Below are 19,177 nucleotides of genomic sequence, written 5' to 3' on the forward strand. Positions count from 1 at the left end.
AAAGCGAATTAAAATAAATTGCATTCAAAACTTTTCGGTTTATTTCGGAAAATGAAAAATACATCAAAACATAAATTAGCGACGGCAAAGACGCACACGGTCCACATTCATTTTTATTAACGCGAATGTAATTTATAAAGTTTGCAAAAGGAACATTTTCAAATAGTACTGTTTGTCTTTTGGTTTTAGAAAAACACAGTTTTCCATGTCTGCCAACCTTTTGTTCATACAATAAATTCAAATTAAACACACACACACAAATACCAACGATACAAAATCAGAAAAGAAGAGACAAAAATACCGTGTTTGTATTTTATAATGAATTTCTGTGTATTTTGCATTCTGATATAATATATGTGTGTAGGATGTTCATGCCCCAAAACTATATCATAAATTTGCGGTGTAGTTTTTCACTCCCATGAGAAAGCTCTATACACTATAAAATCATATCATATTTGAACTTGTCAGTACATTGGATGTGTGCAGTTTTGGTTTATGTTACTCGTAGCAAAATGCTTTTCTTTTTGAACCACTAAAAATGTTATTCCGTGTCGCCGCTCACAACTGACGTGAGTCGTTGCCGTACATTATTATTATCAAAAATATATAATTACTTTGGATTTTTCGAAACTTTTTGTTTCTTGTCAGACTCGATTCAGTGTGACGTTTATGTTTTTCTCTTTCAAAATCTACATTGCGAAAAGTTTCTTAAATGTCACAGTCATGTCATTGTCTGCCAACATAATGAAGGCTAGACATCGTACAAGATAAAATAAACGGAAAAATGTGGTTTAAATAACAACAAAACGACTTCGGTTCATTAAGGCATTCACCACAACAATTGAAAATCCATCTTTTTATACGGCTTTCGCTTTCATAAACTCTTAAATTAACCTAAAAAACAGACATCTTTTTTCAGCCAAGTTTCTACAGTTTCTAACCACTCCTCTACCTATCCACTTTCAGAAAACATTTTAACATTGACTTCCCTTTGACATTTGAAGAAAGTTTTTATCACTAAATTTTGTTTCCGATTTTTTTTGTACTGCAGCAGCAACAGACAGATATTAACATTGTAGAGGCTTACGAAACTGTTCTTATTTGCTTATTAACTTTGATCATGTCATCTTGTGAGAATAATGTTATTTAAAGTGTTTTTCTTTATCATGCAGAAGCGAACATGGAAAAAATTTCTTATCGGAAATTTTTTGTATGAAAACATCAATGACATATCTGGCAATCTTGTTGGATGCTTAATTTTATTACTTCTATAGGTCGATTACTGATTACAAACTAGACAATTTTTCAATGACCGTAATTCCTTTATCATCCGAAAACCAGTCGTAGTCAGCATGAATAAACGAATCAATGTATTCCTAGTTTCCTTTCTGTCACCAGCCTAAATCATTTTGTTGTCAAATTTTAATGGAGCTTCCAGAATGCCACGGTAAAATTGCATAGTCAGAAAGACATAAAACAATAAGACATTCTTAACGAATGACCCAAAGCAAGCAGATTGTTTTGAAAGTTCATTTCATACGAAATTCATATTCTTTGAAATATTCAACGTAATGCATGTCATAGACGAACACATAATTAAATTACGCTGCGATTTCGCAATATTATTTTTGATATAATTTGACATTTTTATAATTTCGTCTCCAAACATTTCAGCTTGTTTACTTGCTTATTTCCACGGTGACTGAAGACAGAATTTGATGCTTCGCATTTCATAAATTCCGAGAAAAATCAATTTACATTGAGTGAGTTGCTTGATGGCAGTCAATTCCATTCATCTGCAAAAGAAAAGTGCTTACGCACAAATCACAACCAAATCTATTGTGTGTGTGTGTGTGGCGAAAATGCACGAATCCAATCATTTCGATCACAATTCGAATTTGCCAAATGCGTTATCATAACATTGTCTCTCACGTAAATCTCATCGGTATCGAAACGTTAAATCGATGAACGGATCAAGCATTTCTACGCAGCCACACACAATTTAAAATTGAAATTCAAGTTAAATGCTTGAAACAATGATTCAGTATTCTGCGTATACACACAAAATATGTGCCAAGAGAATATACATTGCCATCTCATTGTTTTCGCGCTTATATTTAAGCGATACACGGGGCCTTTTCTCGTTCGTTCATCCTTAACTCCATTTGTTTATTTTGGGTAAAAATGAAATTCACTTATTTCGGTGGTTTTTCGGTTTTTTTTTTTCAACTGTCATAACAGCGCGCCATTTCCACCATTAAATGCAATCTAAATATATTATACTACGCATTACGTAGGTATTCTATCTAAGCAAAATTTGATTAAATTGTACAGGGCGAATAAACGCTCGTTCATCTTTCGCGCGTACACGTCATATCGACGAAGGAAAAAACGAAATGCTGAAGGTGCGCATCTACATTTTCCATTTCATGTTTTTGTTTACTTTTCGATCTTTTTTCTCTCTCGCAAAAAAAAAATTCACAATGATGTTCCTGAACCTTATCTTCATTGAACCTTATCTCCATTGAAATGGTTGCTTCAAGGGGAATTAAGTTCATTGTTTGTTTCTCGCATATGCACATGGACTTATCTTTTGGTGCTCTCCTTTTCGATCACTGAAGCTCATGAAAAATGTATATATGGAACTCTGTCTTATCAGACATTTTCCACAGCAGATGTGTAACTTTAATCTACATGCCTTTAGCATTGACTAATTTTAATGCACTGCAAGGTTATTGATAATAATAAATTAATGCGAGGATGAAAGAGTGCACGTGCACAAAGTAAAGAAAAAGAATGAAAACATACATTATCACGATGAAAATTAAAACTGTCAACACACACACAGCACTGAATGCGACTGAATGAGTCAGTTCAGCGGAATGAATATGAAAAGGCTTCACACAGATAAATCAATTAGATTTTTCTTTTTAAATGAAAGCAAGCTTCCAAATGACAGTCGTTGGCTTCGTCGGATATTTTCATGTTATGCATCTTTTTAACGCCCACAAAATTCATCAAATACACAAACACAGACTCATGCGAATACCTAAATTCCGAAAAAAGAACGAACAAAAGAAGATTTTGTCATTTATATGCTTTCTAAATCAATGCGCTGGAATAAAGAAGGGATTTCGTGTATTCGACAAGACAACGAACTACGAATAATAAATGTTATAGACAGTACATGTCATATAATCCTATTTTCATTAGATTTAGACTTTGTATACAATAATATTTTCTCAAATTTACAACATTAATTTCAATTATTAAAATTATTTGATGTGCCGGTTAAAGATTATAAATACTGAAAAGCCGTTCAATATCAAGAATTACAAGAATTTTATATTTTTCTGAATAATTGATTTTCACCTTTATCTCGACGTTACTGTCAAATGCTGGTAAATTTTATTCGTTCGTTGAAATTATGAGATAATAAAAAGTGAAAGGATACATAATAAAAATGATGTGGAATTTTTGGTGATTCTCCTTAAAAGTCTACGGCTAGATATATTGCTCTTTAAAGTAATACGTGTAGCATTTTCGACAGACAAATATGCGTTGATAGCTCTCTTTTTTTCGACGGCAAATAACGAAAATGTGCGTAATAAAATCGACTATAATGTGACAGTAACAGACAGAAACAGGAGCATAATTGAAATTTAAATTGTGTTGGTAGCGTATCATCACATCGCCAAGTACAATGATCCATTTTATGTGATATCATGAATACTCTTGGAGCATCTTTGCATGCACGTACAATACGTTTTTATTGCCTTTTTTATGACACCAATTGAGATGCCGAAATAATTGTGTTGAGCATTTTTTGAAAATTTGAATTACATTGTTTTACTTGAAAGTAAAACAAGATTGATAAGAAATGAAATTTATTAAAGACGGAACATTTTCAACACCTTCATCTAATAAATCGTTCATTTCTCCGACCATTTTTTATAGCCTTTGCTTACTTTAGAAAGTTTCAAAGGTCATCCACTTTCAATATACTGTTCTGAGGTGTTACCACCAAAAGAACTTATTCAAAAGCTACCTCAAAAACTTTCGCATTGAGACTAATCAATGTGGATTTTATGTACTTGGTGGCAATTTTGTGCTTCGACTTCGTCGAGGAGAATATTTTCATTTCGTCACCTGCATCATATATGCAAAATAAGTGTCTGGCAAAGTTACGATAAGAGTACAATACATTTTCATAAACTTATAATCCTTCTTGTCACACACTACGTACACATATATGAACTTTATTAGGTTGTTATGTGCTATATGTGCGCAAGTATTTTTTTACTTGTACTGCATACGGATCGCGTGAGAGTTCAGAGGGCATAAGTATTTTCAAAGTATCAAAGTACGTTGTGAATAATCGCAACGAGCTTTCATCACTGGTGTTGTACGTGTAATTGTAATAAAATGATGTCAACATGTCACTGAAGACGGAATTCACATTGTTGTTGAGCGAAAAATGTGTTGAACAAGGAATTTTTAATGATGTGATACAGAGGAGTTTATTCGCATGACTAAGCGTATTACTTTCTGCTGGCACTTTATTGGGTACTTGAAATAAGAGCACGAATGCTAAGCAGCTGAGCCGATGCCTGAGAAAAAAACCTATCGAATTTCTTACATCCAAAGTAATTGGTGGTAATTTCATTTTAATCGTTACATTAACAACATTTACGATTGTTACCATCGCCGTTGTAGTCGTTAGTTCAAAACATAATTGTCTTTTCATGAACTCATGTTCTAAATGAAAATTGATTTGACGTGAAACAATTCCACTTCAATTATAAACAATCGAAATCATTTAATTACGCAATTCTATACGCTCGAAAACATCGTGAAATCATTTTCCTGTCTTACGTCTGTTACAGTTTTTTGATAGAAAAAAGTCACTCCTTCCTGCCACTTCATTTAAAGTTATTGAAATGAAAAATTGAAATCACAAAATGAAATCAGCAGTTCGAAAGTGCTGCACCCGCATTGACAACAGTTGTGATGTCACATAGAGTAATCGATAAATTTTCTACACGACTTTGCGTCATGTCTGATGAATAAAATTTGCACGTGTACGCGTCGTTTTTCCCATGAAATATTAAAAAAGCACACTTGGTTGGAGATTGTATTTGACTCATGACTACCGAGGATGAGAATATTAGTATTGTTTTATGTCTTCTAATATAATCGAATTTGTTGGACAGTTTCATTTTCGTGTCGATAAAGCATACACACAAATCTTCAAAAGCATAAAATTAAAATTTTTTTTTTTTTTTTTATTGAATTAAAATTGGAGGCAATACAACGCTACAACATATAAAATTTATTTAAACATGCCTTTCATAATAAGAAAAGTCTTCGTTCGACACACAAATCTCATACTGTCGATGAGTTACCTTGAATTGACGACGACAGTAAGATAAAGACCAAGCGTAAACAGAAAACAAAAATCATTCATTATTAATTTATGTAAAAACATGAGGATTTATGTTGACTTTTCTCCGTACACATTTTCTGTGCCAAAACGCATTGATTTAAGATTTCTTTGCGCCACGGTTTCAAATATATATATGTGTAATGTTGTTCGTCCCTGATCGAAAGATTCGCTGTAATGTCAATGTAATGTGATTTATTTCATCTGTATCCAAACTTGAATTATTATTGTTTTTAAGCAATATCAGCAGAAAGATGTGAGCGAGTTTGGACAGAGAAAAAAGCTTTTTTTTTGTGGATAAAATAGATTATGGTTACGATAAAAGCGGAAGTATGTCCAAATACGTGATTTTTGCACCTGTTATTATATCAATAAACCCATGACAGCGGCAATGTCACATATTTCCCATTTTTGCCAATGAACGTTTTTATATGCTCAAGTTTATGACTAGAACTATGATTTATTTGCGGATTGCGTATTATCTAAATGCCATCATTTAGGTAAAGTATGATAAACACCTGCGATCAACGCATCGCAACTCACATGTACTTTCAGTCCGACAAAAACATTTCTCATCAGCCAGAGGCTGATTTTACACGTTCCCCGTTCACTGTTTGTACTTAATAATATAATTTATGCCACTTGATCGATAAATTGCTTTCTCGCTTTTACGAGCCAAGTCTCTGCAGGCAACATACAACGAACTGTGATAAAACTTTAACTTTGCAACAAAACGAAATAGCGACCATATAACATTTTATCTATATATATGAAATGGACATCTACCATTTATGAACGAAAATTAAATTTCGTTCCATTTGCGTCAGAATATTTTAGGAATCTCTCTATCTCTATGTGCGTGTAAAGTGGGCGTTATTTTTATTCCAATCAACTGCCTTCTGCCAAAATAATTAGGTTAGGACCTCGTTAAATGTGTCGTAATTTCAGATGCATTGAGACGCTCGGTGAACCTTGTAATGTTTGGTGTGATTGAAAAAGTCTAAAATTGAAATAATATTGGTAAAATCGAAAAAAATTCCAGAGCAATGATAAAATAAATGTCATAAATTTCAACAATCAATACGTATTACCGTTATAAATCTGGCCTGCTTTCATCCCAATTTATTGGTTCGTTTCAATTGAATTGCCAAACAAAAAATTATGCAGCACATTTATTCATACACATTTAAATCAATTCGAATTTATATCGACATTAAATGAATAAAATACACTTAATCAAAAGTGAATACATATTCACGGTCTCTAACCGAATACGGTGAAGGCTAACGTCGATGCCAAATGACAATTGAAACAAAAAAAAGTGATTGTGTGGAATAAAGTTCGGCGCCTTTTTCTCATTATTTTTGTGTTTGCCTACATGAGGTTAATTCGGGAGGCTTTTCAGATATTCGCTATTTATTTAACGTTGAAAATTCTTAAAATGTTATTTATCACACGCATATGTACACATACGTACTTTGCGAATGGATTCGATGTTTTTACGATGGCATAAAATTGTATGAAGTTTATTGTGAAGTGAATATAACAGTGAAAGCATCGCACCTCGGTTCAGATGTAAGCTTTCATTTCTCCTTATCTCATAAAATCGAATAAAGAGGTAAATGTAAATTCTCAAGGCAAAGCCGTTGCTGAAACGTTCTGCACTACTCAACTATTGACATTATGAGATAGCTGCGAGCACAATGTTTACATTGTAAAACGACGAATGAACGCTATACGCACCTAATAAAAGGCTTTCAGACGAATAGAATTCTAATTCTGTTAACTCAGTTCTTTTTTTTCTCCATCATTTTGTGTGTTTGTGTGTGTGTCTGTTTCTTTCCAAATACATACAACTCACACATATGTGCACACGCATGCACACAAATGACTTATTTATAAAATGTATCCGTTTGAATAGAGCGGGCTTTTCAGAATATGTGCGTGACGTCATTGGCATGGAAACAGCACAAGTGGAAGAGAAAACAAGAATATGTACTATGCCATGTATGTGTATATGTATAGACTGTAGCAGCCCCAAGCGAATGTGTTTTATGTATCCGGGATGACAGCTACGTTCAAAACACTCTTGAATTAGCGAACGTTAATCAAAGGACAGAGAAAAAATAACGACAGTGTGTTAACGTGTATACGAGCCTCTGTGTGTGAGTTTCAGTTTCCGAGCTCGATACATTCGAACACATATTGTGCACAACTTGAAACCCAGTCTTCCTCTTTCGTGTTGGCCACATCTATTGTTATTGTGAACGAACGGTACTTTTTTTGTTGTTGTTGCTTTATTCTCCCCTTTTCACTCCCCATTTTCTTTCTGTTCTATTTGATGGTTTTTCAAACTGAAATTCCATTTCGTCGAGAACGTTTGACTGTTAGAGTCTCAAGCGCCCGTAATAAAAATGCTTAACATGGTCTTCACTCGTTGTTGATTCATTCCCTTTCCATTCGTTGTTGATACACTTTTTATTCAATGTTATTCGACGCAAAACTGTTCAAACAAACAGCAAAAAAAATACAGCTGAACGGAAAAAAAAGAAATATACATACGAACAAGCAAATGCAATAAGATTGAAATATGTTGTAAGTGATCTATATCGAAACGAAATGACTTTTTATTTATTTATTCATTCCATTTCATTCCCGTTTTTTTCTTCAAGAAAGCAAATGTCTTAAATCGATTATAAAAGATGAAAAAAAAAGAGAAAACGAAATGTAAGCAATCTTTAAAAATAGCAAATAGAGTGCAAGCTTCTTTCACTTTGTTAAACGTTCGAGAAAGAAAAATGTCTCGATATATTTACAAAACTTATGTTTAATTTGGCGCAAAAATGACAAGGTTTCGATTCGGCATGTCTTCGATTCGAATCGAAACACACATGCGATAGGTATATGTGTGATGTATAGAACTGTATGTGGTGACATTGTACGCCTATCGAAAATCGTTTGCAAAACTTTCCATCACATTGTGTCCCATTGTTGCCGACTGTCTCTTCATTTCCGTCATACTATTTGCAGTTCTTTCATTTTTTTTTTCTATTTCCGTTAGCAACCTTTCAACCTTTTTTCGAGTCTTATTATTTATTTTCGGTGAGCATAATATATTGTGTGTATTTAGAGCCTTTTATTGACTCAGTTTATAACCTTATCGTACCGTTCTGGTACGAATTTGAATAAATGCCAAATATAAATTGCATGCAGATCGATTAATACACATATATTATATTTAAATTTAGAAGTGGATCGATTTTACAACGAAACGCTTTTACTTATTATCAAACAATATTGTCTAATTTTAAGTCTTCTTTTATTCCTTCTTGCTGCTATTTGTGGAATTAGAGTTGTTAAATTCAGGTGAGTGTAAAAAATGTGCAGACAGTAGACATTTATATGGGTGTTGATCCAGAAGTAAGCTTTTTATAGAACCATATGGTCGCCAAATGGGATTGAACGATACCAAATTGGAGTAATAGAACATCGATTTTATTTTGCATCGCATAAATGTTAGTGAGAATATAAATCAAACTATCACTGAACAAAATGCATACGTAATCAAATTGTCGTCAACATCATGTTGTGTCCTAACCGACATTATGTTGCTGCCGGCGATGTGTTTTTTTTTGTTTTGTTTTGTTTTGTTGGGTTTTAAGCTTTTTTGAGCCAATGCCTCAGTGACAATAACGTTTTCCGTTTATTTATGATAACAGCATTTTATGCATAGAGACAACCTTTGTTGGTTCACGTGGTGCACTGCGGCGACGGCATCTATAATAAGCACAAAAAGACTTTTACTTGCTTAGATATTCAGATCGTATAGGAACATTGTTGGCCACATACATCCATATGGAATATGGCAAAGCGAAAATAAAATAAAACCAAATGAACAATGAAAATGGGAATATATTATTATTCGAAAATCGTAAAAACGAATCGCTTTATATGTGTAATAGAGTTGGATCGTTTATTGCACGCTTTTCTTTTCGCCGAATGACTCCTACCGTGAATTTTTAAAGCGTTTATCCATATTACTTCGTATCCCCAAATCACATGCATGTGCCTGTATACGATAGATGCAGATGTGTTTTATATATGAATATACGGCCTGCTTGCCTGCCGGTTGTGTCATATAATATCGTCACACTCACAAAACGGAAATATCTCACACATGCAAATGAACGTTTTCCAAATGGCACAAAGGGTCTAACAAACCGATGGCAAAATCTCGTGTTGCAAGAGAAAATCTTCATTTATTTGCACAAGAAAGAGGCCACTTTTGCAGTGCACGAAGTCAAGTATGCCATCAAAAAAAATACAATTCCAAATCTAGAGGGTCATTTCGAAATGCTGTTGAACCATTTTTTTAAAGTGAAGTTGCTCTCTATAAAATGTTTTAAACTCTCAGTTCTTTCAGAGAGATATACATCAAGGATACTTATGTGTGTAATAAAAACATGTAAAATCGGAAATATGGGAATTTTAAATCAACTTCTTTTTTCAAACTAAATGTGCAAAAACTGACTATATATGGGCCATTCATTCAAGAGTCGACTCTCTCAATTAAGGTTTTAAATCCATTGCCCTATTTCAAAAACCAAAAGGATTGTTTTTTTAATACATTCAATGCAGAAAAAGTACAGATTTTTCAAACAAACAAACATTATTGCACGGAAATTAGCAAAGAAAATCTCAACTTGCACAGGACAAAAAGCCTGTTTGGTATAGCCGCTGATAAAATAGGAAATATGTTTTCATTACCTGCAATATAGTATAATTACTGATTAGTTCCTGAGCACTCTGAAAAGCGGACAGCATTATGTGAAATTGACATGTAATGAAAATAAATGTTTTCACAGATAACGACAAAAAAATCGTTTGCTAAAATATTCTGTTTACCATTTTTTTTGTCCATGCATTTTAAAAGGTTTACGCAAATTAATTACTTTTTCTCCCTTTTCAACTGTTCAATTAATGATGATGCTTTTGTTTCATTTGCATAAACTAATTGATTTTTTGGAATAGAAAAAACGCATAAGCTTCCTGCCTACAACGAGAATGGTTCGTGATATAGGGCTAAAACACTTACCCAGTTACCTCTTTAATAAAGAAAGTGTTCTAACTCTTTTATTATTCATTAAATTTTTTCTTGATTAATGACATTATACCATATTGATTCGATTTTGGCTGCGAAATTCTTAAAAGATCCTTTAACCGTTACACAAAAATACTTTCAAGACATTAATTTTTATTTTGACGTCGTGCGTAGAATGGCGAAAAAGTTAAAACAACAACGACATCAACAGGCTGTTATTCAAATTGACTTTTAATATGAAGAGATTGGCATATTGATGATTGGTTCCATTAGCTTTTGTTGACGCACACCGTTATTTATTCATGATAATGTTGCGGCACAAAGTTCATCGCACATACAAAGAGACAGAGCAAGAAAGAAAGTTTCGAAACGGTAATTTTTGGTAAACATCCAAACCAATGTGCATTCATTTATTCATGCATTGAAAACTAACACATGAAACATTCGACTGTACCGACAAATATTCATCGATGTAGAGTATTCCGGTATAAATTATTTACGCGCTATTACAGCAATGTGTGTGCTTGTGTGTGTTTTAATGTTCAAAGCGTTTCAAAGAGATCGTATTCCTGTGCCAACATTTGAGCAACTTGAACATACTTTGCCAAATAATGATATCAAATATCATTGATGCTGTTGTTCAATTTAACTTGCTAACCATTTTTTCCCCATCTAAACGCATTTCACAGAATGGTGGATACTCTCCAAATATTGTTCGTTGCTTGTATGGATGTATCACCTGTCGAATGCCATAAGAAATACAAGTTATGTGTCTGTCTCAATATACATATGATGCATGCGATTGTAAAACGTTGGCACACACCTTCGTTTATAAATATTGTATATCACCTGTTGATCATATCATTTTTCGTTCTATATTCACGGAGAGAGAGAGTGATAGAACGAAGGCCAGAAGCTTTTCCCTTTATTCTGCTACGGTTTTTGCGTTTTTCCGCTTTGCTATTATCGCATGTGTTTTCATTTCAATCGTGACAGTATTCGATCCTTAAAGGTGTGGTAAAAAGATGAGGGTCTTTGATATGCATTTACCATTCGTGTATATTTGAATGTCGAAGGAAATTGGCATGATAGCGGCTTCGAATGATGATGATGTTGATGAAAATATTGTGTACATAATATTCCGTTACAATTTTCCAATAAATTTGCGAAAACACGCTCGAATATTGACTCACTTACACCCATCCGTAAAAATTTGTCATATGACATCGCGAACGAGCACACAGTCGTTTTTCATTTGCAGTCAACTAGAATTTACTGTGTACATTATGCATATCGAATCATTGGCGGTGGCTGTTGTTGCCAGTATCAACTGCTTTTGCAATACACAGTATTTGCCATGGCATGAAAATTGTGAATCATCCGAAATGTACGGCAACAAGCAACACCATTCGACTTTGTTTGCCACTATTAACAACATAACCATGAACAACACCACTACAATTTACCGCATCGACATGGAAAACGGCACAGTAAATTTCTGACGACAAGCGGCATTAGTCATTTATGTTATTGCAACGTCGATGCGAATGCATTTGAGGTAGTCGACAATAGAAATTAGCACCCAAAACCGATGTGAATGATGATTGCCGCTATTGCAATTCTATTCCCAAAATGCATTTTGCATGCAACACACACTTTAAATCACTCCACATACATTTCGTAAAATAATCGATACGGTTTGGATGTTGCAACATTTCAACACTAATCCAAGCATTCAATTTGTAAGTCGAATTACATTAAATTAACATGACCAGTTTTGTACGCTTACAATGAAGGAATAATTTTGAAGAAAATTTGAAGAATTTCTAGTCACTTTGGTGCACGAAAAATATGAATCAATATTTTCACCTATCGACTAGGATTTAACTCATTTTTTCAACTGCTATCAAGATTTGCACGAACACATACATCTGAATGTTCATGAATCAATATTTAACGGAATGGTGCTGTTGGCGCTGTTGGTGTTTTAGTATGGTATTTTTCTTCGTTGGTCTCATGTCTGCACTGTTTCACAAACTCCTGTCGAATTTCACATACTCCGAGTTCAAAAACAATTCCCTTTGCGTGATTTATTGTTTATGCTTAAACAATTTGTGCATTTGGAATGTATTATTTTTTTAAACACTACACATTCCGCCAGCTGTTGCCATAGTATAGTATTTTTGAAATATCGTTTGACACTTTTTTCTATTGCATAAAAAAATATCGGTCAAAGTTTTACTTAAAATATAGCACATGTGCAAAGATGAAATGGAGAAACTAATTTTTCATGATTTGTTTAAATACATTTCAGATTTATGTATTATGAAATTTGTCTCTAAAAGTTTCTTATTTCATATTGTTTGATTAAGAACAAAATTAATTTGAGAATGGCCTCCGCAAAAACGGTCCGGATTCATATAATTTGATTGCGAAAAGATTGGAATGAATGCGGTTGACCGAAAATTTGTTGATTAATGAAACTAACCAAAAACAAAACGTCGTCGTCGCCAGAATGTCCCTTTTGAGAGGATAAATTTGTCAATTTGGATTGGATGGCCTTTGTGTATGCCCGGAATCAATAAAAGCCAAGCAATGTTCTTTATTGAAACGAACACAATTAAATGGGCGCTCAAAGTTTTAATTAACATATTTCCTATATAATCTCACTGCATATATCGTCCGAGCCCAATGTTTAAATAACAGTTCCCTTTCATTTCATTGGAATGCTTCCGGAGTGCTTCGTTTGTGACGCAAATGAAATTGGTACAAAAGAGGAGCAAAAAAATCAATTTTACCAAATAATCCGAGTAGACTACATTGGTATGATTGTCACGAACACATTAATTTCAAGTAGTCCATACTTCGACGATAAATTTGTCATTGATCAAGCTGCGAGAGAGAGAGAGAGAGAGAGAGGGGAGGAGAACATCGTATTTGTTCGAGTAATTATCGTTTTCTTCCATTCGAATGGAAAACCGAACTAGCAAAATTGTATTAGACACAAGAATGAGTGTTTGTGACAATTGTGGTTTCCGAATAACAAGATACTTTCCGTACTGATCATAAACCAGTGATGTGAAATTAAATGAAGCAAAACAATCAAACTACAAAGAAGACAACTAACAAAGATATAAATCATGATGTACAAACGTTTAACGTTTGGTTCAGTTAGTGCTAAAAATAGAGCTGTCGAGGTGGAATTCTAAAATTCGATTTTACACTGTAATCTGTTCGAATTCTTCTCATGTAATTTTTTCTTTGCTCTTTCTATTTATTACACCCCATGTGATTGTTGAATTCAACGCATATAGAAAACAACAAGCCAACCACAAACATTTACTTTCAACTCCATGTGTGGCATTCTTTTTTCTCTTTCTATTTGTGTCGGTCCATGTATCAAAGTATGTCAAGTACCTGAAACACAAACAGCAACAGCAAATAACATTTAGTAATGTTTGATGTGAAGTTTATACATCGATCTGAATAAACAGAACAAACATGATGGTGTGCAAGATTTTATGCACAAGAATTGTATGTGTGTGTGTGTGTCTGTGTATTAAACTAATAAAATTTGACGAATGTTGTGTCGGTTTTTGGTCGTTGTTCATACAATGTACCATGCGACCAATCGAATACACAACATTTAATCAAAGATTTGATTCGCAACGAAAATCCGGTCAACAAAGTTGTATTGCATCTTGTGAACGATAACCACAAGGTTGTGGCATCGTGTATGGCATTCAATTAAACTGTTTTTGTTCCGAGATGAAAATGGAGAAAGCCACCTATCAACCAATCTTCCAATTTCGTTTTGAACGAGCATTGAGCAATGTGTTTGACTTCGACGGGTAATGCAATTAACTTCACAGCATTTATTTTGAAAACACAAGCGATCGAAATTAAACATTTCAATGGCACTGACTTTGTGTATACACCACACGACGAAACATTGCTAAATTTGGTTGGATTTGTTTGTACACTTGGTGAGTGGACAAATGATTTCGATAAATTTTCTTTGATTGTATATGGCAATTTCAGTTGTGTGCGGTTGTTTCACGCTGTGGAATCTTGCAAGGTGTATATTTACTGTTTTGCCAAATGGCATAAATGCTGGATATAGTTTTCATATGGATACGAGATGAGAAATTCGTTCGATTTGTTTGTATGCGGAAAACCTGACGATAAAATAATGATGCGGAACTTCAGCTTAATAGTTTCCAGAGCATGTTGAAAGTAAATTTCATTCAAGGTAACATCGGTTTTCCACTTCGATTTTCTTGCTTCATCTTATTCTGTATCATACATTCAATCATGCATATAATATAGAATATTGTGTGCACTGACCGATGAAAGCTGTGTGTTTGTGTGCTCCCAGCAGCTGTTCTGTCTTGATTCAACAATAATTTATTATGAGTACACACTTTTGAACTGAACAGCCACTCTCTTGCACCATTGAAGAGACACCATGTGTATCTTAACTTTAATATGAATAAAGTGATGCTTCTTTACTGGCCACACACATCCATTCATCATGTGGACTTTGTTTTGTGATTAATCCAACGTTCCCAATCATTTAGTATTAAACGAGAAAAAATAACAGCCTGTGAAAACAAATGATAAACGAAATGAATATGAGTGCACGAGGGAGAGAGAGAGAGATTCCTCTCGTTCAACCTGTGATCAAAATCCAATTGACAAATGCGATTGTTTGTTGCAGCACTTTGCTTATGAACATTGTCGAATTATGAAAATGAAAAGCCTGACACTAGTGTGTTCATGGACTTAAGCATTGTGAACCATTCTTATTTATTGACTTTAAACGTTTTGACACACACGAAACATATACATATATCCAATATTTACTTTCAACACAGTCATATTTCGAACATGCAAGGCTGCAAGGTCGTCAAACACCTGATCAAATCGCGCAAACAAAAGAAAAGTGAACTCGCAAAAATGTACAAATTCAATAATTTTAAAGTCATGACAGCATCTGCGATGAATAGTTGAGCTAATATTTATCTATCCAGATCAAATCCCGTACACGGAAACATATTTTACGTTGAAATCCGACCGGACAGACCTTGCATCGGGGTTAAGCCGAGTTGGACTGAATTGAAAAATTGTTTTCATTGTCGTAAGTACAAGTACATGCAAATTAGCGAGCCAGGAAATGAATATCGTGAAAATGGCTTTCGCACAAAATGGCAAAAGCACACATTTATACTGGTGAATCCAGCCATAAATTTGGAATACCGCCTCATCGAATTTTCTTTCTTCTCTTCGTTCCATTTGTTGACCAAATATTTAGCCATTAATTTTGCTTTCGTTTTTGTAGAGAAAAGAGTTTACAAAAACGTATGTCAAAAGCGGAATAACGGAGGAAGAAAGAGAAATGTTGCGTCAAAAGCATAAATTCTAATACCACTTTGTGCATTTTATGTAATTAAGTCTATACCGAGAATAATCCTCTGCTAATTTTAATGGAACGAATTTATGCATATGGAAGAGTGAAAAACCAGCAGCCGCAAACAGACTCCATACGTTAGATTTAAGTTATATTGAAATGTGTATTCGACCTTTGGGTGTCACAAACACATAAACTCTCTTTCTCTCTCACACAAACCCATTCGTTTGACACACTATTCCATTATGCCATTTATTTCACTCCCTGTGTATTGAAATAAAGTGAATTAAGATCTCTTTAGGATGCTGTTTCATCTTACTCTCACTAGTTTTATGAATTTAGTTCATTCTCTTCTAATTTCTTTTTTTTTTTGTTATTATTTGGAGCTTAATGAGAGCACATTTTCCACGGAACATTAGCTTAACGGTTTTCTGCTTGTGATCTTCCGTTTTAGATACTCATATGATTAATGGGTTCCACATCAGCAATAAAGAGCATTTTTTTGCCAATTCAGAAAAAGAAACAGAGAGGGAAATGAAAAGGATCATTTTTAATATGCTACTTCGCCACCGCTCATTTAATTAAAAGCAACAGTTGCCGCGCGCACACCATGCAGTTTGATTCATTTATATTTTCACTTAAGTTTAATTGGTTTTGATGTTTTCTTTTATTCTGAATATAGTGGCGTTCGGTAACGTTTATTATTGTTTAGAATATACGTTATATGATAGTTTGATTGAAAAATGTTGTTTCCGGTGAAAAATGAACGTTTCAAATGTACTTTTGGAAAGAGAATAGTCTTTGTTCATATCTCTCGATATAATGCAAATTAAACTAACATTTTGTAATCAAAATCCACAACCAAAATCTCACAATTTCCAATATTCCAATTTTTCCAATACATAGAAGTTATAAAATATACCACAACTACTTTGTACGAAGCCAATTATGTGAAAAACGTTTCTGACAAAGTTTTAATTAATTTCAAATAGAAATTTAAATAAAATTCCATTCAAATTCGAAATGGTTATTAGTTGATGAATTTCGATGGCGCTCAAATGTCATAGAGTTTCAATTCAAAACGGTAAGAGCGTTATGAAACAAAATGCTAGCATCCCATGTGCTCCAGCAAATACTCAACGGAGAGTAAATAATTGATTTTGATGCGTGACTGCATTTGAAGCTTAGTATCTCACATTTTCACAAATACAAAACGTTTGAAGCTTCTGAACGAAAACATAAAAACGAAATATCGAATGAGAGCGAAATACTCAATTTTATTCCATGTTCCATTTAGCAAATATTTTGAATAAAACTCTATTTCTCTCTATATAAGAGAGAACTCTTGTATCACTATCAACCTGAACTGCTTTCTTTATCTGGAAAAAAGTATTCCGGACGAGAAAAAATGCTAGTAACGTACGCACACACATCGTTACAATGATATCTCAATGTTTTTCTTTCGTTCGACTTACTTTCTGGCTGCACACATACCATTGGATTTGATGAATCCTGAACTGAATAAGAACGAACAGAGAACATTAAACGTCAGACATAATATAATGGAATACAGCGGAACAAGAGGGGCGTATGAAGTAAGCGTGTGCATATGGTAATAATAACAAAGATCTCATTGCAATGACAATGGCCGCACAAGTGTTGTATATGTTTAACTCGAACAATGCACCAAATCGTGCTTATTATTCGCACGTTATATGAGATGCAAAATCTTTATGCACCACTCATCCAAATGAAAGCAGAAAAACAAATGCAAATGCAAAATGCAAATGTGTAAAACGTGCAGCGAGGCAGTGGCAGCAAGAACACATGGAGCCATACAAGCGATCGATTTACGTAAATAAAATGAAAGTCACACATGCACACACATTCCAACCCATCCACATGTCATGCCGAGATGAAACGCGATGAATTCGGAATTTCACGTTGATATTCTTCTCATCCGAAATGAGTTGTTATTTGGTTTTCATTCGGTGTGCTCATTGTTTATGCTATGTGGTTGAAATTGATGCATATTGCTTGCTTCTGAGCATTGACTTGAAAACTTAGTGCGATAAAAAGTTTTGACGTTACAACTATTTTCTCTTTCTCTTTTTTTTTCTCATCGTGTCAATTCCCATATCATTCTATTAACATTGTCTGTTGGCTTATTTTCTCTCAATTTACATTCGGTTTGTTTCCACTTCTTTTCATCCAACTCAGACACTTCAAAGTTTGCAACGGAAATGAATGATAATAGTTATACATATTTGAATGGAATTTTCTGCACCGAATCGGGTAATTTGAACGTCAGAAGATACGTTCAAGATTTCGAATGCATTGAACATGTTATCAGCACTTTTGGAAAAAATGAGCTTTATTCGATTTTGAAAGTGTGCTTAATGAAAAACATTCAAGAGAAAATCCACTATATGCACAAATCGAAAAAGTTCCGGGGAATTTGGATTTTTCATGCGTCAATCAATTGTCATTTGGGGTTAGCGCGTCCATTTCTCTGTTTATTTTGTGCACTCATTCTTACTATCGTCGAATCTCCTAACGAAAAAAAAATGTTTACACATTGCCAGGGGAGAAAAAAATGGTTGCAATGCGCCAAATTATTTTCGAATATAAAATGAAAACAATAATAATTGTGCAACAATTCACAAATCATTCATGTTGAAGTTTACCAAACAAAACCGATTTCATTTTTACACCACACTTGCCATCCAAATGATTCCTTTGTTATCGTGTTGTGTTGCAATAAGAGCTGCTTTATTTTTGTGCGATTGAATTGTAAATGGCACACTGGCACACTGGCTATGGTAAAATATGTGAATATTCAATTAAAAATGTAAATGTTCTTATTTATGTGATTGCTTAATGTTTCCATTCAATTTTCACTCATTGTTTTGCAATGCCATTGCATGGAGCGCACAGTACACTCACAGTGAAAAATAAAAATCATCACCGCTTGTGTGAGCGGTGCACGAGTACAAATTTTGCAAAATTGCATTCTCATTTGGCTGCCAACCGAATTCCGAATGCAGCAACAAACAATTATGAGGGAATTGACAGAATTTCGCTGTAATTTACCATCAGTTTAGTGCAAACTATATTTGCTCCACGAAAAAGAGCGATAGAAAAAAGCGCTTGAATTATGTATGACATTGTTTTAAAATAATAATTATTCTTTTTCCGGAAATAAGAGCAATTAAAATAATCA

At 33.9% G+C, this 19,177-nt stretch overlaps 1 protein-coding gene across 2 annotated transcripts in view; it reads left to right on the top strand.

Moving 5' to 3' along the window:
• LOC116343627 (Kv channel-interacting protein 4) overlaps positions 1-19,177 on the top strand; it is a 92,908-nt gene that overhangs the window by 11,321 nt on the left and 62,410 nt on the right. For both annotated transcript variants that reach the window (XM_031771814.1, XM_031771816.1), the window contains exon 2: positions 8,795-8,809. The gene's annotated coding sequence lies outside the window, so the exon portion shown is untranslated. The remainder of the gene's footprint in view (positions 1-8,794; positions 8,810-19,177) is intronic.

Source organism: Contarinia nasturtii, unplaced genomic scaffold (genome assembly GCF_009176525.2).
Source record: "Contarinia nasturtii isolate CC-2019 unplaced genomic scaffold, AAFC_CNas_1.1 Cnas_scaffold_1037, whole genome shotgun sequence".
In the NCBI taxonomy this organism is placed as follows: Eukaryota; Metazoa; Arthropoda; class Insecta; order Diptera; family Cecidomyiidae; genus Contarinia; species Contarinia nasturtii.